At 56.0% G+C, this 24587-nt stretch overlaps 1 protein-coding gene across 3 annotated transcripts in view; it reads left to right on the plus strand.

Moving 5' to 3' along the window:
• Positions 1-24587, plus strand: part of Ptprn2 (protein tyrosine phosphatase, receptor type N2) — a 553794-nt gene that overhangs the window by 81156 nt on the left and 448051 nt on the right. The gene's annotated exons all lie outside the window — the stretch shown is intronic.

The raw sequence follows: 24587 nt of genomic DNA on the forward strand, positions 1-24587 counted from the left end.
ATTCTCAGGATCATTGCCTTGCTCATCTTTTACATATAACTGCATGGCTTAACATTGCCATGTTTCCTAGCTCATCTCCTTTCCCTCTCTTGATTGCTTATTTACTTCTGATGCTACTAATTCATATATTTCAGCTAAGCTAGTGTCCACTGCATTTGTTCTGGGTGGGCATTGTGTTTCTTCCATATGTTTCTGCATTTGATTCTTAAGTTCAGATGCTATGAATTCAGAGTTTTCTTTTTTTTTTTTTGTTCCAGAAATTAATTCTGCTCTGAGTTCCTCTATATCTTTCTGCTCTTGTTTGTTTACTTTTGACAAACAAAAGTAAACGAACTTTGATCCACTTATTTCAGCTGAGCTAGTGTCCTCTGCACTTGTTATGGGTGGGCTTGAGGACTGAGATTGCATTTTGCTCCTTGTCTTTATCATTTCGTATAACACTTACCTCTGGCCTTTGGTGTAGAGCTTTGGTGCAATTATGTCCTTATCACTTAATGAAATTTGGGTACTGGTATACCAAGTTCTAGTTCATGCAGTTGTGCCTGGCTTGGGTTTGGTTACTGTGCTCAGCTCCTTATTGTTGTTGCCCTTGGAGGTGGGCCTGCTGTACACCTCTGGTAAGATGATCTGTTCCTGGATTAGCTGTGTGGTTTTGACCCTAGTCTCACTGCAGGGACTTTAGCTGCAGGGTTTTACCCCAAGCCTGTATGCCAGGTCTGGGCTGGGTCTGGAGGGGTATGGGGGGAGGCAAGAGAGTGCAGAAGTTCTCCCACATATTCACCGGGGCTGTGCTTTGGTGGGTCTGCAGGACTCCCAAGAGCAAGGAGGAAGTTCTCACTCACAGGATGGGTTGTGCTGGGTCTGGCTGGGTGGGGGAGGTCCAGAGAATGTGGGGAAAGGCCTCTCTCACGTGGCAGGCCTGGGCTTGGAGCAGCGGGTTGGTGCAGGACAGAGCAGAAGCTCTCCCCCACACTTGCAGGGCCTGGGGTTGGTCAGATATATCTTTATTTTCTTTCTTTTTCACTACCAGGGATCGAACTCACACCTAGGGCTTGCCAGGCAGGTGCTTAAGCTGCTGAGCTATATCTTCAGCTCTTCTTCCTTTCTTTTGTGCCCACTAACATTCATTCCAACACCACCAAACAAGTTGAAGGTCGGGACCAACCAAAACGGGCAGGGTGCTGAAAGTTGCAGGGAAAGCTATATGCAGCCAGAGGACCTTGGCTCCAGTCCTCCCAATGCAAGCCAGTAAGTGGGGGATGCAGAGCAGGGCCGTCTACAGCAGAGATCCTGTGGGGCGCTCCGGTGTTGGAAATGCCCTGCCTGGGTTTAGGATGCGACTAATGGGCGGGTGGCAGGAGCAGTGAGCATGGGAGGAGCTAGGGTTACAGGGAGAAGACCGTGGGGGAGGGGCCCCAACATGGGGACCTGCTGTCCCCAGACTAGGAGAGAGAACAGCAGAAGCAGGATGAGGACGAGGAATCCAAACTGTGTGGAAGTAGCCAGACCGATGTTCAGGGGACACCATGAATCCTGAAGGAAGAGGAAAGTGGGGGCAAGGGGCGGTTGGCAGGCCCAGGCGAGCAGTGACAGAGTCCATGCGGACCAGGATGGGAGAGGCAGCCAGGCCCTGCAGAAGACAGAAAGCCCAGAAATAGGCTCCAGTGCTCATGGGTACTAGGGCGATGATGGCATTTTAAATCGCGGGGGAAAAGGTACACTACTCAGTAATGCTTGGGGACAGCTGGCCGGACATTTGGAAGATATATAGCTGGATCTCTCCTAGCGGCTGCCCCCAAAATAAAGTCCAAATGGCTCAGTGACTTAAAAATATAAAGGAACTTCATAAGTACCAGAAGAAAACTTGGAATTTTTAATAATTTTGAGCAAGAATTAAGTTTTTATAGCAAGACAGAAAACCTAGTATCTGGGAAAGCATAAATTTCAGGAGATTTTTACTCAGAAGCCCCCTCCTAGGAAATCAGGTGACAGATATATTCAAGGATGTGTTAAGGGCTCTGGTGTGATATGGGCTTTGGAACCTCGTGGGAAAACACAAGGCGGGTCCAACTGCCTTCAGCGGGGCCCCCACCTGGGATGGCAGCCCCAGGCACTGGGACTAGGACAAGGGGTGCAGAGCAGCCAGACCACCTCAGGGAGCTGGAGTCGGACTTGGGTCTCCTCAGCACCTCCAAGGTGAAAGGGGAGCCCATGAGGAGTGTCCGGTGAGAACACCATGCTGTCCTGCCCTTCGTGCCGAGGAGCCACTGAGAGAGGAGCCGGGAAGCTTGCTCCCCAGGGAAGTGGTCAGTAACTTCAGCTCCCCTGGGGCCAGGCTTTCTCTTAATAAAAGGAAGAAGCTATACAGACAGAGAACTGAAAGGTAGGCCACAGAGCAGGGGAAACTCTTCAACACACATAGCCAGCACAGATGTCATATTCAAAACAGCTAGAGCATGGCGAAGCCCTGAGGGAACGACGCTCAAGAGGACGTTTGCAGTGCACGCGGGCAGAAGCTGCCCAGGAGGGTCCAAACGTCTGAGAAGCCTATGAAGTGGCTTTTGGGCTCATTATGAAGTCAGAGCAATGAAGATCGAAGCCACAGGACTTGGCAAGTCGCCGCTAGTTGGGTGCGCGCAGCCTGGCCAGCCGCCATCCTGGGCACGCAGACCTTGCCCAGGTGGTTGGTGCAGTGTCCTGGCTGCAGCACCAAGGCTGGAGCTGTGGGTGTTAGGGTGAGCCTCCCACCCTAGGGCCTGGGCCTCGCTCTCACGGAAGTGATGCGCGTGTTGGGAGATGCCGTGGGGAGCCCGAGAGTAGCGCGGCCCACATCTCGCTGCCGTCTGCACATACCCCAGACGCACACTGGGGAGGAGGGACAAAGACCGTCTCTCATGGTGGGGGTCAGTCTTACCACCGTGGAGCTGAGGGGCAGGGCGAGGCACCAGGCAGCTCGCCATGCCCTAGAAGTCTGGTCCCGGGTGGGCAAGTAGTGGGAGCACATGGCTCAGGTTGGTCCGGCCAGCCCAGAGCCGAGTGGGCGCTGCTGGTTGTCAGGGTGGTGCAGCGGTCCCCAGGCAGTGGTTCTGTGTGCATTCACCCAGTGGCTGCACTGCACATGCTTGTGCATATCTCTGGGTATCACTATGCCTCTCGGGAGGTAGGGAGAAGGCACATGCATCCGGCGAGCACATCCGTGCTGCGGGTAGGTGACATCCCCTAAACCAGGCTCTGACCTGTGTGTGCCCTCCCAGATTCCACACTGCAGCCCTAAATGCTGCCCCCACACCCAGGAGCAAGGGTGAGGTGAGGTCTCCAGGGTGGAGCCCGGGCTCTGAGAGGAAGAAGAGGAAGAGACTGGAGCCTCTGCCACAGAGGGCAAGACGAGAAGGAACCATTGCTGCTAGGAGGGGCTGTCTCCACGCCCAGCCAGGCTGGGCCTGGCTGCAGACTTCCAGCTCTGGAATTGAGGGGCATTTCTGTTGTGCCCTGCGTAGGTGGTGTTTTCTCACCAGCCTGGACTGACCCAGAAGTGCCAAGGACTGGCTATCAGCTGTTTGGGCCTGGCAGGGGGGTACAGGGCAGTGCTTAGTTTTCATTGTTAATTTTCTATTTACTGCTTTTTTAAAAACAAAACAAAACAAAACAAAAAACAAACCATGCCCTTCTGGAGACAGATGTAGAGCACAGTTTTCAGATACTGAATGTCTAGGCATCTTCCCCAGTGTGCACGGCCAGCACAGTTGTGTGCTCCTGCTGTGTGCGTGCATGTGGGGAGTCATGGGGACATCCTGATGGGACAGAGGGCAGAAGCAGCACGTGCTCGCCACTTGAGGCTAACTGTGAGTTGAGCCCAAGACTCCTCTGCTGCAGTATTCCTGGCACTGCCTGTGGCATGTGCAGCCCACCCAGAGTGGAGGAAAGGGGGCTGTTGGAAGACGCACGTGCAGCGGCTTGCAGTCCTTGGCCCAGGCTGATTTGGTTCCACACTGAAGGCTCACCTGGTCGGGCAGAAGCTGGCTCATTGTTGAGGCCGCCCTCCCTTTGTGTTGGCTGGGACTCAGAGACCCAGCCTCTCCTCAGGCTCTCAGGCGCTTGGGAGGGCAGTGACAGGATTACTGTGCAGATGAGGAGACTCCAAATAAAATGCCAGCTTCGGGTTCAAAGGATGAATGTGTGTTGACGTGGGCCAGCACCTGTCCCTGTCCCAGCCTGGCTGGGGTCTGTCACCTTCCTGAGTGCAGCTGGCTAGGAGTTTTGGAGAGTCTGGCCGCTGGTGCCTCCAGCTGTAGTCTGAGGCTGTGTATTGGGCCAGTGAGGTGGGGAGAGGAGCAGGGGCCCCACCTGGGCACTCCTGGGACTGGAGAAGACACTGTCGGGTTGTGGGGGATTCAGCATGAGGTGGGCCCTGGGGCTCAGTGTGTGCTCCCCCAGCCCTGGTGTCCTGTGCTGGCAGCTTTGGGGTCACGCTCTGCTGTGAGCCCCACTGAAGGCCTCACAAAGGAAGCACCTGTGGCCCACATGCAGGCCGCGTGGCTGTCTCTGAGATCTGGCTGTCACGGGCCGGGCCCTGGCCCAGGGGACAAATGGATACCGATACCCAACAGGAACAGGCCCTCCAAGGTCCATCTGCCCCCTGCTCAGGGCCCTGGCAGCCGGGAGGAGGAGGGGCATCTCAGGCTCCAGGGGTGGTGGGCTGTGGCTGTGGAGGGAAGTTTCTTTTGGTTTCCATCAACTCCCTTCACCCAGAAGTGGAGTTGATTATCCACTGGCATGGTCCAGCCCCTCAGCCTGTGCGCTCAGGTGCAGGGAGACCACTCTGAAACCTGCAGTGTCCTCAGAGGAGGCCTGGCAGGTGGAGCGGGCGGGGCAGATGCCTGTGGGCAGAGCCCCTACTAGGCTGTGGTTCTGTGGCTGGGGACAAAGGGGTTGTGCTTCTATCAGAGCAAAAGGCCTTTCTCAGAAGGACTTGTGTGGCTGCAGAGGCTTCTGTCTGCTCCAGTACTTATCTTTCTAGGCCAGAGGTTTTGACTTCTAGGTTTTCAAAAATAACTCTGCCCTCACTCACTGACAGCGCGGTTTGTTGCGGGGGGGCAGTCTCTGGCTCTTGGCACCCATTTGGTGGATGAGGGGCTGTTCAAAGCCTCTGAAACTGGGACAGTATTGTTTTACTCTCTGCCAGAGAGGAGGCAGAGTGCAGCTTTCATCCACACCCTGTGCACAGGTGTGTGCCCACGACTCGAAGCAGTGTGTACTGGTCAACACCAGAGCCACGTGGAGAGTGGAGCCCTGGCCCGCGGGGCCCCGGATCCTGGTGGAGGCGGCCCAGCTGATCCCCGTCCAGGGCTTTTCTGGGCGCAGGTGCAACAGCATCCATGGTCGTGCAGATTTTCTTGTCACCACGATGCAGACAGTCACCCTGAGTGCCGAGAAACTGTCCTCCAAAGGCAGCTCGCCCGCTTTATTGCTGTGGTTGTGAGCCAGCCTTGTGGAGAAAGCTGAGTCAGACTGTTCCTTCATCATGGGAATGGTCTCTCTAAGCCTGGGCAGCAAGCAGCCTCCTGCTCTCCCTGACCGACGAGTTCTCAGCTCTGCCCCGGGGAAAGCAGCTTGCAGTTGCTGACAATGTCCCTCACTGCTGCTGGCCAGCCGCTGCTGCACTGGATGCTGGTGGAGCCGTGGAGGTCTGCAGCCCTGCATAGCCCGAGACCTCTGCTATCTCTGGCGAGACCTCTGCCATGGGTGGGCGTGTGCAGGAAGTGTCTCTACCCACAGAAGCGATCTGTGCACATGGCTGGGAAGCTTCCAGGCAGCAGCTGAAGCTGCTTCCCAAGTGTGTTAGCCTGGGTGTGCGGCAGAGGGCTGTCGCAGGGCCCAGACCCAGAGCAGCTCCCTGCTCCTGCACCGGCTCATCTATCCCCACCACTTCCAGGGATGGAGCATGTGGGTGTCCATGTGAGGACGTCAGCACTCAGAGCCCCTGGGCCTGTAGAGGCCAGGGTCAGGCAGCAGGCCTCGCAGAGGATGCCAGGGCCATGGTTCCCTCGGCACCCAGCCCTTGCAGAGGGCTTGGGGACACAGGTGGGTCATGGGGAGAGTCAGAGCCCTAAGGAATGGTTCTGTGTGCAAAACAGTCAAGTGGAAACTAGAGCTGAGCTGAAGAATTCAGTAGATGGATATAATAAAAGATTGGGCACGGCACACAGAGAGGGTGAGACAGCGGGGGGTAGGGATGGAGACCGCCAGGTGGAAGAACACAGTCTGGGCTGAAAGTCCCCTTTGCGGCCATGTCTCAGACTAGGAGGGCGGGTGGGAGTGGTGCTGAAAGACGTGGTGGCTGAGACTGCTTTTCGAATCTGAAGTTAGACACCAAACCTTAGATTTTAAAACTTCTATTGTATAACCCCTTTGTGAGTTAAAAGAGTTCGACTTCTGGCAGTTTGTGTGGTGCAATTCATGGCATGAACAGAGATGACCATGCCTCTGAACATCACAGTAAAACTAGCAAAGTCAAAGTGGCAGAGAAATCTGCGAAGCAGCTGGAGGACCGGCACATGAAATTCGTCAGTGCGAGTATCATCACAGAAACCGCAGGACCCACAAGACAGGGTGGTGCCGTGCTTGATGTGGTAGAGGAGAGCATCTTCAGCTGGACACCTGCCTCACCTGAAGGGGTCTTTTCAATGTAAAGATAAAAGAAAGCCATGTCCAGGTGCACAGACCTCAGGAGGCTCCACCACTGAAATACTAGCAGAAGCCTTTCTGCAGAAGGAGGATAATCCCAGTGGAAACGGAAGTGCAGGTGGCGTGTACGTGGTGGAGGCGGGAGCACCGTCTGCATTGCCAGCTGCCCGGGGGGGTCAGCTCCCTGCACAGTCCGGAGTGCGACGGCGGGCTTCACGCTGTACCAGGCCCCGAGCCCATTCTTTCTGCATGGTGAGAACTTGTGTCAACACGAGCCCTTTCTGTTAGTGTATCTCAGGGGTCTGACATGGTGCCGCGACCACAGGCACGGCGCCGCCCAGCAGACTTCTGGAGGAAGCGCCACACGCATCGTCTAGCGTCCCCCAGCCCCTGGCAGCCACCATTCTCTTTGCATCTGTGCTGGGCTATTTTAGGAACTTCCTTTTGCGGTTCAGTTCAGAGTGTAGTCACATGCTGTGGATTACATTTGCTAAATAACTTTCCACTGCATGGACGTACCACACTGACAAGCTTCACCCACATCTCTTCGGTGTTGTGAGCTCTGGGACCCCAATTTTGGTACTATTTATTTATTTATTTATTTAGTGGAACCGGGGATTGAACTCAGATCCTTGTGATTGCCAGTCAAGCGCTTATCCTACTGAGCCATCTCCCCGGACCCCCAATTTTGAATAAATACCTATTGTTTTCTTGTATTTTAGGGAAGGGTCTACAGGGTCTACAGGGTATTCAGGGTCTCACTACTAGGTCAGACTAGTACTCTCCTGTTTACAGCCTCCCAAGTGCTGGGATTACAGGCATGCGCCACCACACCACCATGATTGCCCTGGGGGAAGGGCTGGCACGACAGGCCTGGGGAGTGAACCCCGAGCCCTGTGCCTGCTTGCAGGCGCTTTAATCCGCTGAGCTGTTTGGCCCACCCTCCCATCCTCACTTCCTGCCCAGTACTTGCTGTCCTGGTTAGGCGTGGTCACAGCTGCCCTCGCGGTGAGGGAATTCCTGCAGCTATCCGGCTGCAGGAATTCCCTATGTGCTTTACATAAGAACCCGTTCATGAGATGCCCACTTCAGAAATATTTTCTCTCATTGTGTGGGTTTCCCTTTCACTTCCTGATCATTTCCTTTGCGATATCTTAATTTGAGGTGGTGCCACAGGTTTGCTTCTGTTTTGAGAGAACTAAAGAAAAAAAACAACATTGCCAGGAACAATGTCACAGAACCCTACAGTTTTGGGTATCAGGTGTAAGTGTGTAGTTCATTTCGAGCTGCGTCTGGTGCTGGACCGCGGCCCGGTCTCACTCTTGGAATGAGCGCATGGTTCCTCCCCCTCCTCCTGGCATGGAGGGTGTTGTCACACTGTGAGTGTCTGGGGCCATGTTACAATTTCTGGGGCAAGTCAAAATTAGGGTATCAAATAGATAAGAAGGAGAATAGAAGAACATAACAAAAATATTCAATCCAAAAGGGGTAATAGAGAAACATAGAATGGGAGAACAAATAAAAAACACAATATGTAGTAATTACACTAAAAATAAGCTAATATTCCAACTGAAGGCCATCTAAAAATAAGCAATGCTCCAGGCTGCTTTCCCTGTGGCACTGCCAGGGCGGGAGAGTCGCCAGATGCAGAGCCCAAGGAGGGGGTGAGGCAGAGGTCAGAGCGCCAGGCTCCAGGGCTCAGGGCAGTCACAGCTCCCTGCCCCTAAATGTGTGATTTCAAAGCATCCAAGCCTAAAAGAAAGATGCACGGTCATCGCTGGAGGTTTGCCATTCTATTGAAGGGGTGGAAAACACAGACCGATAATGCAGAAAGAAGAGCAGCAGCAGAGAGCCGCCGGCGAGCGGGAGAGAATGACGAGGCTGTGGAGCACCAGGCTCGGGACCAGCAAGTGCACCCTCCAGGCATGCGGGCACACGGAGACTTGGCATAGGACTGCTGTTCTCTCCATGTAGTTGTGGGTCCAGCCCGCTGGCCATGACCACAGGGGCAAAGGCAGCTCCACAGGATGAAGCAGACCCTATCAGGCTTTGAAGGGTTGGAATCATTCGGAGGGTTTCCCTGATAAGAGGAATTCAGCCCAATGCCAGTGGAACAGACATAACTTGGGACTGTACAGGGATCAGGCAATGCTTTCCGGCATGCCTGTGTGTCAGAGAAGTTGGGTAGCAACCAGAATGTACTTTGAGCTAAATGATAATGGAAAGAATATTAATCATGTAGGCTCCAGCTAAAGCCATGGTTGAAAGAAAACTATAAATACTTTTCTTTAAAAGGAAGTTGCAAGTGATCGAAGTACTTATCTCAAGGACTTGGACAAAGCTCAGGAAGCAGACCTCCAAGAGGTAGAAGCGTACAAGGAAAAACAGGTGGGCTGTGGACTGGTGGTGGGGGCTTGCCTAGCCAGCACAGAACCACACGCTGTGCATGCAAGTCGGACATGAAGCAAGGGGTGATGGGAGACAGCAGAGTGAGGGGACACTCCACACCCCGGGACTTGAAGTGGGCCGCCTCTTAGCTCTAGGGCTCTTCTACTGCTTTGAGCTCTGTTTCTTGACCTTTTCTAAATTTTTGAGGTAGATACTTGATTACTTTTAACTTCTTTTTAAATAAAAGTATTTAGATTATAATTTCTTTTTAATCAGAGCTTTAGCTGGATCCTGCAAATTTATTTTCAAGAAAAAGAGAGGGAGGTCCAAAATTACCAGTAATAGGAATTGAAAGTGGACATCACTATGGATAGAACCTACAGACATTTAGAAGATAATTAAAGCATATTATAAATAACTTCTGCCTATAGATCTCCAAATTCAGGTAAGGTGAGACACGTAGGTACGTAGTCTTTATCCTGCGGTCCAGCAGCCTCCTCCCTGGGCACAGACTGCAGACGGGGGCATACAGGGATGTGTTATAAGCATGTGCACAGGGACGTGGTCAGCAGCCCCAAGTGGGAAGTGACCATAGAGCGGCACAACCAGGGCAAAAAGGAGGCCCCAGCTCCCGTCACACAGAAAAGTGTGGATGAACCCAGAACACAATGCCGAAGCAAGAAGCCGGATTCACACAGCACAGTGTGAGTCACCCACACAGACGGAGCTCATGCAAAGCTCATTTCCCTCCTGGAGTTCAGAATCAAGGTGCCTGAAGGGGATGGGTGTGCTTTGGGGTTGCAGGCTCCCCCAAAGTGAACTGTAGCCATCCTCAGCTACAGATGAGAACAGAAGCTGGAAAGCCAGCATGACAAGGTCCTCCAGGAGAACAGCCCAAGAGAACCAGCAGCTGCCAACAGCTCCAACAGCTTCTCCAAACAGCTTCCCTAACGCTTCTCTTCTTCTTCTCCAGTTCTGCCTCTTATGCTGCTGGCAGTAACCCCCAGGTGGGCCTCCTATGCCCAGCACCACCCTAGTTCAGTTCAGCTGGGTGTCACAAGCTGACCACCAGTTGGCAATCTAACTCAGCAGGTCTCAGTGCTCAGCATCCCCAGAGCGACTTCTCTCCTTTGGTCCAGATTGCAAGCAAGGTGCACTCAGATGCTGTCTGACATTTGAGCACCTGGATCACAGCTGAGGGGAAACAGGCCAGTGTCCCAGGACAAATGCCACCTGGTCGGAGGGTCTCTGAGCTTGGGACATACTTCTCCCTGTTCCTGCACTCAGTAGGGCCAGACACCAGGGACTTCTTTTGTACATGGCCTTTATTCCTGATTCTGGAGTGAGCTGCAGTGGTGCTGAGGGGCATTTTTCTCCTGCAAAGCCCTGGTCAGGGTCACAGATCTATGGCCAGACCCGTCACATGGCCACATGACCCCCAGGACTCCCCTCTGTGGGCTCGGGGTGGCAGCTGATCTTGTAGCCCAGCATGTCTGTGTGCTGCGCATGGGGCTCTGAGTGCCAGGGGCCAAGCTTTGGGGTGCCTGTCTGGAGGACCCAGCCCACATTGAGCCCCCTGGGGACCCTGCTGGGGGCCCCAGCACCCCTCCTCCATTGGCCCCTCCAGCCGCATCACTGCTGTGTGTGTTCTTGTGGATTCTGCATGAATTTTTTCTCAGGAAATTCTACATGGCACCAGGAACTTTTCACCTGGATGTGCTACTGTTAGGCCTGGGGGATTATTGTGGTGCCTGGGCCTCCTCGTGGTTCATTTCCTCATCGTTTTCCTTTTGGCGCATCACTTTGCTTTGGAGATTTGGACTAGGCGGTCAAACCCTATCAGCTTACAATGTACAAGCATTATGGAAGCCTGCTCTTGTGTCCTCCGAATTCAGACTGTGAGTTCAGAGTAAAGTCAGAAGTGAGGTTAGCCTCGGGTTTCAGTGGGGTGTTCCTCAGGACAGCCTCTCTCTGAGGCCTCCAGGACTGCCGGGCAGTTGGGCCTTTCCTCAGCTCCTGTCCTTACCGGGCTTGCTGGAGCGTGCTTTGGTTCTGGCCTGAACATCACCCAGGAGCTGTGGAGCTGCGTGTGCCTCTGGTAGGAGTTGAGAACACGGTGCTCTAGTGCTCTTGTCTGCCTTCTGTGTGTCATGTGTCAGACGCTCTGGGAGGATGTGGGACATGATGTAGCAAGACAGCACAAGGAATCCGCAGCTTCAGCCATGCCTGGGCTTTGTGGCCAGCTGGCTTGTGACTCGGATGACTCGGGGGAGCACAGAGCTCTTCAACCGCAGCTGAATTTGTAAGCTGCCCATACCTTGGCCCAGCCTGCTTCCTCTCTGCAGGGACTCTGTGCTGCCACCAGGTGGCACTCCTGTGTCCCTGCTCCTTTTCAATTCCTGTAAAAATGGCTGGATTTATTAGAAGACTCCAAAAGGGGCAGCAAACACCATGCATGCACTGGGGAACTCTGGAGTGAGCTATCCGAGGCTGTGCCACCATCTGTGGGCTTCTGTGCTTTGCCTGGCGTGCAGCCTGGTGCTCGGGGCTGGGGCTGCTGAGGTGTCAGCTATACTGAGCGGGGGCAGTGATGTCACTGCGGGGTCACCCCAGGCCATGGAGTGAGCTCGTGCAAATTTCCTTGGGACACAGGGTCCTGGCAGAATAATGCTAAACAAGAAGGAAACTGTACCTGTGATGCCGCCTCAGCTGGGCAAGCAAATGGACCAGCGCGCCAGCAGCTGTCTCCTCAGCTTGGTGGGCTGTGAATAAATTTAGTTTCTCCTTTGCAGTTTCCTGTGTGTGCACAATATGACAATTTTTTTTTTGAGACAGAGTCTTGCTGTGTTGCTCAGGCTGACCTCAAACTTGCTGTTCTTCTGCCTCGGCCTTCAGAAAAGGAGTGTGCCGCTGCATCCAGTGTCCAAAGTTCTCTAAATGGACAGCCCAGGTGGCTTTAGGAGCGCTCTCCTGGGCACCTCAGCTGCGCCACCCTGCTGAACCCAGCAGCTGATCGTTTTTTTCTGGGTGCTCCAGGGCTCAGCCCTGCCTCGTGTGCACACTGCCTCAGCTTCCCTGTACAAATCCCCTTTCCTTTTTCGACAGAGAAGCAAGTGTTCGGCCTCCTCTTCCTTTGATGGCAAAGGGTTCCCAAGCAGCTCGGCCTGTGGGTTCCAGGATCTCTACCTAAGCTTGGGCCCTGGGTGAGGACAGCCCAGGAACCAGCCATGTTTCTACCGTGGCTAGTCACTGTTGACAAGGCAGCTGGAGGGGCAGCTATGAGGGCAGGCAGGTATGACGTGGGCTCCTGTGGTGACCTGGCAGGCCATCTCCTGGGGGGCAGCCCGGGCAGGGCAATGATCACAGTGATGAGGGTGCCACACAGTAGCCCTGGGCTCTGCCAGGCAGCGGGATGAGACTGGGTGGGCGCTGAGGTCGGTCACCATGGCATCGGCCTGGTCTGCCTGGCCCCTGAGATGGCTGGGTCGCATGTCCTCAGCTGTGGAGGGCATTTGCTCACTGGCCACTCTGCCCTCTTGTTCCCTGGGGGCCATGTACGCTGGCCAGGGTCCACTCTGCTCACATGTGTCCAGTCAGGCCACAGAGTGTCCCCTCTTCCCACAGCCCTGATGCTAGATGGAGGGTTAGAAAATGCTGCCACGTTTGCCCTCAACTGAACCCACCACAGACGCTGTCTGAACACCTGTTCTCCACTGCTTGCACAGAGCTCCCTGAGACCACGAGCAGGGTGCACCCTTGTGCCCGAGCCTGTGGCATGACTCCCTGTCAGTTCAGCCTCTCTCCCTGCCACAGAGTGCACCAGGGACCCTGAGGCACCCAGAACTGGGGTCTCTGAATGGTAGCGGCTGCTCTGCAGACACCCAAAGCTCCTGGCTCCTTCCTGCCTCAGCTTCCCTGTGGATGGAGTGTAAGTGAGCTGGTCACTCCTAGGAGAGGGCTGGGGGAGAGAAAGCGGTAATGTACACTGCTGCAGGCTGCTGCGTGAGTGGACCCCAGCGCGCACTGGCTACTTTGTGAATGGATGCCAGCTCTGGCTGCATCTCTGGGGCAGGCCCAGACAGCTCACTCCTTGTCTACAGGTGTGGCAGCCCCTCTCCTGTGTGGGTTGGTGGCTGCATCAGACCACAGCTGGGACCACTGGAGTCACTGGGAGGACTTGGGGCAGGTCCCCAAGGTCAGCGTCTGTTTTGGGGGTCCACTGTACCCCCATAGCCTGCTGCAGCCCCCAGGGGCCTCCACAGGGGTGGCCCATGTTCTCTCCCCTGGGGAGGCAGAGGGCAGAGCCCCTGAAGTCATCCTGCGCAGGACTGCTCTGACCTACAGCGATGGGTGGGGACAGGGCTCTTGGCTCCCTCCCACTGCTCACCACCCGACCTCTGAATTCTCTCCCTGGAGACTCAATTCCTACAGTTTACTTTCAGGCCAGGCCTAGTGTCAGTTGTGCCTGGTGACCTGCACCTACCTGTAGTCACAGTGCCTGGGAGGCTGAGGCAGGAGAATCACTTGAGCTCAGGAATTTGAAACAAGTCTGGGTAATATGGTAAGACTCCTTTTCAACAGAATAAAACAAAGCAAACCAACAAAGTGACAGTGTTTGAGGTAACTATATTTTGGGGTCCCCATGGCACCCTTGATGATGCTTCCTGCTTTAGGCTGGCCAGTGGAGGGAAGACACCCCGTGCTCCATCCGGGACATGTGTCAAGGCCCTGTTGGGGCACTGCCTGCATGGCTCTGCTATGCCCTCCTCTCGCCTGCTTGGCTTGGGCCCGGGCGACTTCCTGTCCTGCTCCTGGATGTGCAGGTGGCGCTGCCCCGTTGAGGCGCCAGGCTCAGGGTGCTGGATCTGAGGGTGGCCGCCGTCCAGCGTGGCGCCTGGCTCCACAGCCGCGGTCTCACTGGCAGCATCTGTGGGTCACACGGAACAGGGCTTTTCTTATTCTGCTTTTCTGCTCTCCTCGAGATGCGCGGGAGGGTGCTCAGAAGCTGACAGGACTGCAGTTGCTCCTCACCCCCTCCTGACTCCCCGTGCCTCCATGGCAGGGACCTGTCCTTCCTGATGTGCATGGAGCCTGTGGGCTTTGCCAGTGTGCCATGGGGCACAGCCGTGTGTGTGTGTCCTGCACTGGTTCTGCCTCAGTGTGCCTCCCCAGGGAAGGTCTGCACATCGGCAAGATCAGAAAAACCATGCTGCGGTGACACGTTTCTGTGGACGGTCTCTGTGCGGTGGCCTTTGTGGGTTTATCTCTGCTGAAACACGGCTGCTGGTGTGGAGCTGCGGTCGCTGATGACCACTTGCTGATGGGGGCTCTGTCTCTGGCCTCCAAGGCTTGTCGGGCGGGGGGGGGGGGGGGTTGCAGATCTAGGATGAGGGAAGCCCCAGAGTCCCCAGCCTTCAGATGGCCTTCGCTTAGGAGTAGCAGGACTTGTGTTCCTGCAGGACCGGTGACCATGTGGCCAAGCACTTGGCTGCTGCTTTCAGACACAAACTTCGGCCCTCAGAGCTTCTCCTATTTCCAGCAAGCAGAGCACTTGGCTCTGGAGCCCCATGGGGTGCAGGGCAAAGCTCGGCAGCTCCCCCACCTTGGCCGGCTGCCCCGGAAGCTGAGGCTGTCCCAGGCCAGAGAAAGCGTGTTTCTGAGCAGAGTACATCACCCAGCTGTCCTCCAAGACGCTGCCATCGCTGTTCAAATTCCGCCCAAGCCATCTGCTGCAGCTCTTTTTTTCCATTTATTTTTGAAGCACATTACAGGAAAGCTGCTTCTTGACATATCTCACTTGGAGAAAGTACAAAAAAGGAAAAAGGAAAGTATGTCAGACACTTCAGTGCCACTCTGTCAGTGCGCTTCCCATACATAATTCAACGGTACACTCCAGTTAGCGTCCAAAACCCAGTGCTTATTACCCAACTTAAAATAAATTTAGAAACCCTAGGAAACCAAACAGGTCTTGCATGCTTATATTTTAAAGGTGTGGTGCTCAGCGGTGTCCAACAGGGTACAATCTTTGTAAACGTGATTCAGCCATGACCTGTCGGGAGAGTTGAGGGGAAGGGACAGTGTACAGAGCACAGGGGACCACGGTGCTGCCTGCTAGTGCTGGCCATCCCTTTCCCTTTACTGTAAAGAAACACCAGGACCATCACCCCACAAAGACAGGAGCTACTTGCTACCCCTAGCTTTAGCTTTGGGCCAGCAGAGAGACGGCACATGACAGCAAGAGCAGGTGGTGACATGAACCGGTCACCTTGTGTCCAAGTAGCAAAAGAGACAGACCCAAAGGCCTCCCGTGGGTCCCTCTTCTCGGTTTCCACCACCTCCCAGTGGCACTGTAGGCTGGGGACAAAAAATTTAACATGTAGGCCATTGGGGAAGATTCCCCGCCTGAAGTGCAGCAGTTGGCATATCTTGGGTGGTCAAAACATGTAATAAGCCAAATTGTATTACAGTAACAGGTACTGTCTTAGTTGTTTTTCTCTTGTTGCTGAGACAAAATACCTGACACAAAATCCCTGACACCCAGAGTGCAAGGGAGAAACGTATTTTTGGCTCACAGTCTGTAGAGGCCCATAACAGGCTGGCTCCAAGGCAGGGTGGCACGGCAGAGGGGTAACAGCTCGTTGCAGCTGAACAGCAAGAGCAGCAAGAGAGAGCCTCTTTCTGCCTCTTTCATCCTTTCCAGGCTGCTGGGATTATGGTGGTGCCAATCCAGCAATAACCCAGCCTAAATCCCAGCACCGTTAATCCCAGCACAACACCACCAGTCAATCACACACTCTAGATTCATCCACCTCTGAAAAAGCCTCTCCCATGACTGCATGAGTCTTTGGGGACATCTAGGCACAAAGGCCCGCCAGCACGACCCCTCAAATCCTCCCTCTGGCTTCGCAACACTTGGCCCCTGGCCCCGGACACTCTCTGGAGCAGCTCTAGAGACCATGTCCTGCCTGAGTGTCCTCAGGAGGTGAGATCAAAATCATGCTAAAGGCCCCTGCTGGGTGGCACGACAAAGGCGGCTCGGAAAACATGATGCTGCATCCTTACTTACCCACGTCATTCGCCAGCACCCTGGGACTTCCAGCTCTTCCCCCAAGTCACTGTCACCCTGAAAAGTCAAGGTTTCGATTGATTGAGGCCATAGCAACACTCGGGAAGGGACCTCCAGAACTGCTAGAGAGTGGGCGGAATGGTGGGATTGAAGTAAGGGGGTATTTGAGGGGCTTTCCTGGCAATGTGTTTTTATAGCAATACATGTAAAAAAACTATCCGTTCACTGTATTACAATTGCACCGTGCACCTGGTCTTGTTTTGTTCAGAAGCCACCTAAGCTTCCTGAGCTAGGGGGATCCTTCATGGGCAGATGCGTGGACCCGCTCCCAGCACTGACCCTTGCCTGGCCTGATCTGCAAAGCTGGGCACACTGTGTTCTCTGAGAGGCAGCTCCAGCTGAGCGGGCTGCGGAGGAAGCTCCGAGCAGAGGCGGCCACTCCTTTCCACAGCCGGGCCTGGCCCCTTCTGTACAGGGCTCCTGGCTGATGGCGACACCTAGGGGACACAGCCACGGCCTCCGCAGTCGGCTCCTAGTTCAGCTCACTGTGAGGGCCTGGCTTTCACAGGAATGACGCGCCAGCCCAGGTCTTTGGGAAGGAAAATGAACTCAGAAAAAGTGCAGGGTGTGAGGATCAGTTATGTGCCCCCTCAAGCTTTGCAGACACACTGGGCCCTGGGGGTGGGCAGGGATGGGTGCTGGCCACCCTGCTTGAAGCTACCCTGAGGACCCCTGCTGACGCAAACACAGAGCCAAGATTTGGGTCTGACGAGCCAGAGGTGACGCAGACGGAGACCCAAGGCGACACTCAGCGTGATGATTCGTGGTGACTGCCCTTGCTGTCGGCTTGAGGTACACACTCTGGGGGGACCAGGCGTCCAGGAAGTGAGACCGCAGGACCACATCTGGTCCCCCTCCTCTTCCATGATGGTCTTGCTGTGCTTCCACGTGGCCTCTAGGTGAGCAGCCAAGCTCCGCCTTGCCTTTTCACAGTTTCTGCCTCGGAGCACAGAGTGTAGACTGAAGCCTCCAGCACTGTGAGCCCAAACAACCCTCCCTGCCCTCCTGTGAATGTGCGTGTCAGGCACCTTGACCCTTGTGGGATGCTGACCAGCACAGCAGCCAGGCCAGCCTCCTTCCTGGCTGGCAGCCTCTCATCTTTGGGCTCCCTCAGTGGCTGGGGCTCTGCTTCCAGGGAAAGTGTCCCACAGCCATGCAGGGCAAGAAAACACAGTGGGGTGGGGTGAGCGTGGCCCAGCTCCCTTCACCCACAGAGTATCAGGCCAAACATGGCAGAGACTCCTCCTCACAGGGGCAGGGAGCTTAGGATTGGGTCAGGGTGGGAGCATGGCTGATCCTGAGCTCCCAGCCCCTGCGAGGAGGAGTCTCTGGGCCTCTGGCAGGTGTGTGGCAGAGAAAACAGGAGGGGATGAAGCCGACCCCAGCATCCACTGCCTCTCCCTCCCCTTCCACATGGCCTGTGGGTGGTGCCTGTTCCTGGGTGTGGTGTGCAATCCCTCAGAGTCACGCTGTGTCTGTGATCCTGGACATCTGTGAGGACACTGGCACAAGCAGGCACCTGTGCAGTTCCAGTCGGCAGCCCTGGGCTGCCTGCAGGTCAGCATCCACCCTCACGAGTCGAGGTGGGAGGAAAGCACCGCTGCTCGTCCGACCTGCCGTGTTAGTGGCCCCGTGTCAAGCTGTGCAGTCCTGAGGGCCTCCAGAGTCTGCGATTGGTAGCTAAGGTGGAGAAGGGGTTCTTGCTTGTTACAGCATGCAAGATGCTGGTAAGATGCTGTCTTCCAAACAAGCCCTTCCTTGGCCAAAATGCTGTGTGTTAAACATGATTCAGGCTTGTGCCACCCTCTCAGTTTAGTTCAGCGAGTTGGGGTGTGCAAGGAAGAGTGCCCCTGGCCGGGCCAGGCACCAGGATCCACCTCAGGCGAGGAGTGGCGCACAGGCTGGCTGTATAGGGACAGGACTCGATGGCGCAGCACACAAAGCCACACTGTCAGGAGGGGGCGGGGTCCACGCAGGGCCCACCCCAGGGAGAGGTCATGGGGCCTGAGCAGATGCCACGCCGTAACCCACAGGACAGTTGCGACGGGCCCACAGCCTGCAGCATCTTGTAAGAGTGCTGAGGGTGCTCTTCCTGTCCTCTGCAGTGTGCTTTGCTGCAGCGTGTACAGCTCAGAGGGAGCCTGGGAGAAATGGTGCACACGTGGGCCAGGCCCCCCCTCAGTGGCAGCCCTTCTGGGTCCGCATCAGCTCTGGCAGCCCAGCCCTCGACATGCAGAAACACTGCCCTGTCACAGCGCACGGTCATCCTTGCGCACTCCGGCAGGCCATACATCTTGCTGTCCTGTGTGGTGGGCACGTGCACCTGCCGAGCTTCGGGGGCCTCTCTGCAACCCGAGAGCCTTCAGTGGGTTTCTCACATCTGGCACGCCACTTCTGGTCCCTGCCTCCTTATTTCAGTGCTCCTGGAAGGGAGTGTGACCCATCACTGGCAGATGGAGGGCTGCCTGTCTGTGCTGGGTGTCTGTGGGCAAAAGGGAGGCGCCTGCCCAGCTGTCCACATGGCACAGGCCGGGCACCGCTGTCACCATGGTGGTTTCCAGCCTGAGGAGCTAGCAGCAAACTTGTGCTTTCTCTGCAGTTGCCCAGTCAGCCTGTGGTGGCAGCTGGCATTTGAACTGTGTGGTTGGGGCTGGCAGCTTCATGATCTCCGTCAGCTGTAGGTACTGGACCTGGCAAAACCAGGACGGCTGATGCCACCACACCACTAAGCAGACCTCACTTCGCGAGTACAGCCACATCAGATTCCTGGGCCCTGGCAGATCTTCAAACAAAACTTCCTGTGACTTGTGGGGCCAGGCATGCCTGGGGGTGGCCTCTCAGGGGTTCTGATGTGCCACAGAGGAGGCTTAGCATCTGGGATTTACCTTCCAGAAGCTGCTGCAGGAGTGGTGTGTGGAAGAGAAGAAAGCCAGAGATGGACGGCGATCTGAGCTGAAGCCCGGGGCCAGCTCAGGACCCAAGGCGGTGCCAGCTCCTCCAGCCAGGCTCCCTCTCAGTGAGGGCCCTGCTGGTGCAGCTTCACGAACACTGCTGAGGTTCCTCCTCAGCGCCCAGTCTTAGTTAATTTTCCTCAGAAAGCTTTCTGGTTGTGAAAGATGAGCAGCAAGAGAGGAGTTCCTGGGCCTTGCACTGACGGCACTGAGCCGTGGGGGAGTTCTCGGCAGGGATCCAGCCCAGGCTCCAAATGTGGCTTCTGTCCAGCAGGCCTGGGTCCTATGCCCTCTGGGCATCTGCCCACCTCCAGGGGGCACCAGAGCAGTCTGAGGCCTGGTCATGCCATGGAGAGGCCCTGCCCAGGACCCGCCTGCCCAGGCCCAGGACCCTCGCTCGGGTGCCGCCGGCATGAGAAGCTCTGTAGGACCCGGGGAGGCCAGGTGGGAATAGCACCCATCCAGCCCTGGCACAAGGGCTTCTCGGAGTACCCTCTGCGGGGTGGTCTCTGCTTGCTCAGCTATCACCCATCAGTGCCAGCCATCTCCTAGGGGCTCAGGCCCTGCAATGGCAATTGAATAATAAAAGCAAATTTGGAAGCACGAGGCTGCAGCTCCACCGTGTTACTGTGGAGCGGTTGGGAAGTCACGGGTTTATCACGGCGTGCTGCTTGGTTCCTGTTAAGCCGAATTGTGGCAGGGCAGCCCCATTAATTCCATCTCGCACTTCCTGTGCATGGAGCGTCCCTTCTCTGCTCTCAAGGGTGACTAATGACACTTCTCTAACAAGTTACCTCATTCAGTTAGCCTGACAGGCTTGGGGAGGCCGGTGCTGGTGAAGCCCCCCACACCTCTGGAGTTGCCGCACTGCCTGAGCTTGGGCAGGGGCGGTGCCAGGCAGGCAGCCCTGCCGGCTCAGGCCCTGATTCTGCAGACTCTGCGCTATGAGCCCTCGCTCCTGATGGAATTCTCGGGGTGGCGCCGATGTGTTACTTACAGCTGAGCTCGGGGAGGCCTAATTTCTTTTGCAGTTCTCGCAGATGCAATTACTGTAGCGAGATGTGGTCTGGGGGGATTCGATGAGATTCTATTTAAAGCCATTTCTTGGCTTTGGAGTAAGCGGGGAGTGGTGGTGTCCACTGCCCAGCACGCCTGGGCCCGGGCAGGGCCCCCGTTGCAGCCTCCTGGCCTCTCTGCAGGCTGGCTCCGTGGTCTGACCCAAGAGTCCTGGCCCCTGCTGTTCCCTGTGTGGGGGCAGGAAGCAGCTCTGGAATCTGCACTAGTGTGGGGTGCTTGGGGATCCACCTCCCACCTTGTGAGTGCTCTTGGAGCTGTGTTCTGCAGTGTCTTCTCTTCAGTGGCTTGTGCCTGCCTGAGGGCGGGTGACCTGGGTGAGCCTGGCATGAGTGTGGAAGGGAAGCCCAGTCCAGAAATGCTGGGCTGGTGTCCCAGCCCCCAGACGTTCTGAGTGCGGTGGCTGGTGATGTCATGACCACCCAGGAACCTGCAGGATGGGCAGAGACTTCGGATAACAGGCTAAGGCATCAGTGAGCCCCCAGGGCCTGGCTGGGATTCACTGCGAGCTACAGAGGTCCTTCCTTGCACCTTGGTGAGATGGCTGCTGCGGTTACCATGGCAGCATGCTGTGTTTCTGGGCGGGCTCCAGACCCCTGCTGGACCCGAGGAGGCCTCGCCCTTGCCTGGCACGATGGACCTGGCTCTGCCCAGCTGGGCCGAGGGTCCCCCGTGCATCTTAGCCCCTTAAAAGACAGTGTCCTGCTTTTGTCTGTGTTTGGGCTCAAAGGCCAGGAATTGTGAAAGGGCTTTAACCCCACCCTGAAAGTGGAGCCAGTTTTCTTTTCCTCATGACCCGAAGACTCGCTGTGAGCAAAATACAAAGAACTATTGGATCCTGAATAAAGCCTTAACTCCAAATTTGTTTTTCTGGATGTTGATTTTCTCATATCTTTCATCAGCCTACATTTCTCAGGTTGAAATTAGGAAATAAGATCCGTCCCATGGTGAGGGGAAGGTGACAGTGTCTGGCCCACCAGGAGCTGGGTGGTGGGCACTAGCATGCGGGCCTCGTGTGCTGCACAGACTGCAGGAAGAGCCGGCTGGGCAAGGTGGAAGCAGTGCCCTCAGGGGTATCTGGAGCTGCCCCTTCTGAGGCGGCCCTGGCTGGGGTGGGCCGTATGGACCTGGCCAGGTGGCGGTGGATCCACTGGTACCTGAGTGCCCAGTGCCATGCAGAGGGTGCTCTGAGCAGGTCATAGGTACCAGAGTGTGTTCCGGTCTGGCACTCCTAGGGGCAACCGCATCAGCTGGGGAATCACCTCTTAGGGTGCAGAGGAACAGGGGGAGGCTTTTCAGCATCCACAGACTTTGTCCTGGACACAAGAAGATGACACTCGCAGGCCTGTGGTCCTCAGTAGGACACCCACCCCTGGCCAGTCTGCACTGACAGACTATGTTTCTAAAGACAGAGAGCCATCCACACCCAGACAGAGGAGGTCTTATCAAAAGGTGCAATGTGGCCTGGCTCCTAAGCCTTGCACTGGATCTCTCGGATGTATTCAGAGGTGGCTATCCTCTGAGGCTCCTAGCAGTCCTGGCACTGCCAGCCCATGACATTTTCTGGTTGCTGGGTCAAAACATGACCCAGGCTGTCATCACACATTTGTACCCACAGGCCCAAAACTGCAGGCCGTCACCACTGTCACCTCCTCCCAGCGCAGGGAGGCGTTGCAGACAGGTGTCTGTGTGTTCTGCACGTTTGGGGCACCTGGAGAGGCTGGTGGCCCTGCCCTTGCCAGTCCCCCCCTCACCTCCTCAGTCCTGGGTCCTTGTAAGCTCGTGCTATGCTCAGCCAAGTGTCAGGCTGTGACCGCATCCTCTCTGGCATCTGCAGCATGTGGAGGGCAGATCAGGGGCCACTCAGAGGCCACGCCTCTAGTCCCTCTTCTTAGAGCATGCAGGACTGCGAGGCCCACATCAAGGCAGGAGGCCCACCCCTGGCCACCCACCCCTTTTATAAGTATGGGTGCACTGTCGCTGGTGCCAGCTGCACACTTGTCTTGCAGCTGGGGTCTAGCCCTGTGCGCTTGGTCTCCTTTTCCGCAAGCCTGAGGCTCTCCTGTTGGCTTCTTAGGTCTGTATTTCCCACCATGTCTGTGTCCTCCAAGGGCCCAGCAGGAGAGCACTGGGTGGGGTAAAACTGAGTTTCCAGTTGATTTGATCTCATCAGTGGGATGTGCAAAGGGTCAGTCCCAGGAGGAGGCGGCAGTGAGACCAAAGGTCCTGGTTTTGGTTTCTGCAGAGCAGGCTCACTCCTCTGAGTCTGAGGGTGCCTCACTGCTGGGCCTCTGCAGGGCCACGGGTGTCACTGTCCAGCAAGAGCTGCTCCTGGATGAGCCAGGCAGAGCCGTGGGGACAGAGGGCTCGGCCTAGGCTTGGGTGCAGAGCAGGCGCTGGGAGCCTGCTGGAAGCAGCACCAGTGAATGTCAGCCTGCATGGATGCTGCTAGATGGAAACTGAGGCCAAGAGCGGAGCTGTGGGAAGAGCGGCCGGTGGCCGGGGATGTGGGGCAAGCTCAGGACCGAGGCCCCTCAGGCCAGAAGCGAGCCTGGATGCCCGCAAGCCACCTGGAAGCACCCTGCTCACCGTAAGCGGCATTCTTGAATAAGAATGTGTAGCTTCTAGGATACTACAAAAGTTAGGTTGCCATGTATGTGTGTAAAGCATTTAGTTTTGGGTCTGGTCTGGGACCCTTTTGAAACTTTTTTCTTTTAATAAAGAATAGAATGATTGCTAGAATGGTGGCAATTATACATGACTTTGTATCTTTGTAAATTATGTTTGCAGGGGCTGGGAGATGGCTCAGAGGAATAAGCGCTTCCCTGGCAAGCGCAAGGCAAGAGCCTGGGTTCAATCCGTGATTCCCTGAGGAAAAAACCTATGTTTGCAGCAAGTGTTTCAAGTTGTATTCTTATGCAGAGGGCCCTGCTCGGGGGTTCTGTCTCCCTTACCTTCTTGTTGCCAGACCCCGAAGTTGAAGGAGGAAAGGCTACTTTGTTCCCCAGCTTGCAGAGGCTCATCCACACCAGCTAGCTGCAAGGCAGAGTAGAAAGGCGGAAGCAGCAGCTCATGGGGCAGCAGGCGGCCGCTGTCTTCGTCCCCTTCATCCCGCCCGTGGCCTTTTAGTTGGTGCCACCACACCCAAGGGCGGCCCTTCCCATTACCCACACCCAGAGCTGTGCACACTCAGTCAGTGGACTAATTCAGAACCACACACCCGTGCTCTTCAGTCCCCTCCCCAAAGCCCACTACGGGTGCAGGAGGACTTGGGGGTGCATCCAGGCTCCAGTCGTGGCAGGGAAACAGATTTAAGGTGACTACAGACGATTTGCCAAGCCCGCTCACAGTGGGGCCCTGCGGGTCGCCGCGGAGGAGTCCAGAGTGGCTGCGTGTGCCCTGACAGGGTGCGCGGGGGATGCAGTCCAAACTCGCAGGCCTGGAGCTCTCCGCAGTCTGCTCCAGTCGGTGCTGGACGCTGGAGGGATCAGAGACAGACTTCCTGCCTCTCTCCTTTTCTTCCACCCAGGCTACAGGCCTGCTGGTGGGCGCCGCTTACATCCGGCAGTTGGTGCCCTACATGTCAGTCCTGCAGGCGCGCCCAGCTCCGGCCTCAGCCGTGGGCTAGGTGGTTCCCAGGGGAGTCCCAGAGAGGAGCTGACAAGAGACCAAGCCAAGTCCTGCTCAGCGAGTTTTCGGGGCTCAGTGCGTCCTGTGGACCGTCCTCGATCCAGCAGGACATTTGGACCCGACGCCCTCAGCACTGCAGCTCCCCGGTGACACAGGCAAAGCCACGAGCCGGGTGGCTGAGCGCGCCCTGCTGTGGGGTGCCCTTGGTTGCAGAATGCGCCTTTCCTTTCTTAGCACCTGGACCTTTTCTGAGCCCACTAATTACGAATTCTATTTGCTTGTTGATTTTATTGTTGCCTTCGTGTGCTGAGGTTGAACCTGTGGCCTCACAAAGGTACAGCGCTAGCTCTAGGCTAAGCCACCGCCCTCATCATTGCATTTTGAGGCGGGCTCTTTGTTTCCCAAGCTGGACTCAGACTTCTGGTCTTCCTGTCTCAGCCTGCCGCGTGGCCAGGACTGCAGGTGTGTGCTACCGCACCCAGGCCCGTCACCTGCTTCATTAATTGGGCTTCGTGACATACTTCAAAACAGGAGGGAACCTTCAGAAGGCATGTGAGGCATCCACTTTTGGGGAGTATGAAGGCAGCAACCCTGTGAGAAGGATGCACAGTGGTGGAGGCTGGGCCTCCCCTTTCCCCTTGTCCTCTTTTATCCCTCTCCTCCCTTCCCTACCCCTCCTCTCCCCTCCCCTGCCCATCCTTCCCCCTCTCCTGCCCTCCCCTCTTACCCTTCCC

Source organism: Octodon degus, unplaced genomic scaffold (genome assembly GCF_000260255.1).
Source record: "Octodon degus isolate 3935 unplaced genomic scaffold, OctDeg1.0 scaffold00027, whole genome shotgun sequence".
Lineage (NCBI taxonomy): Eukaryota > Metazoa > Chordata > Mammalia > Rodentia > Octodontidae > Octodon > Octodon degus.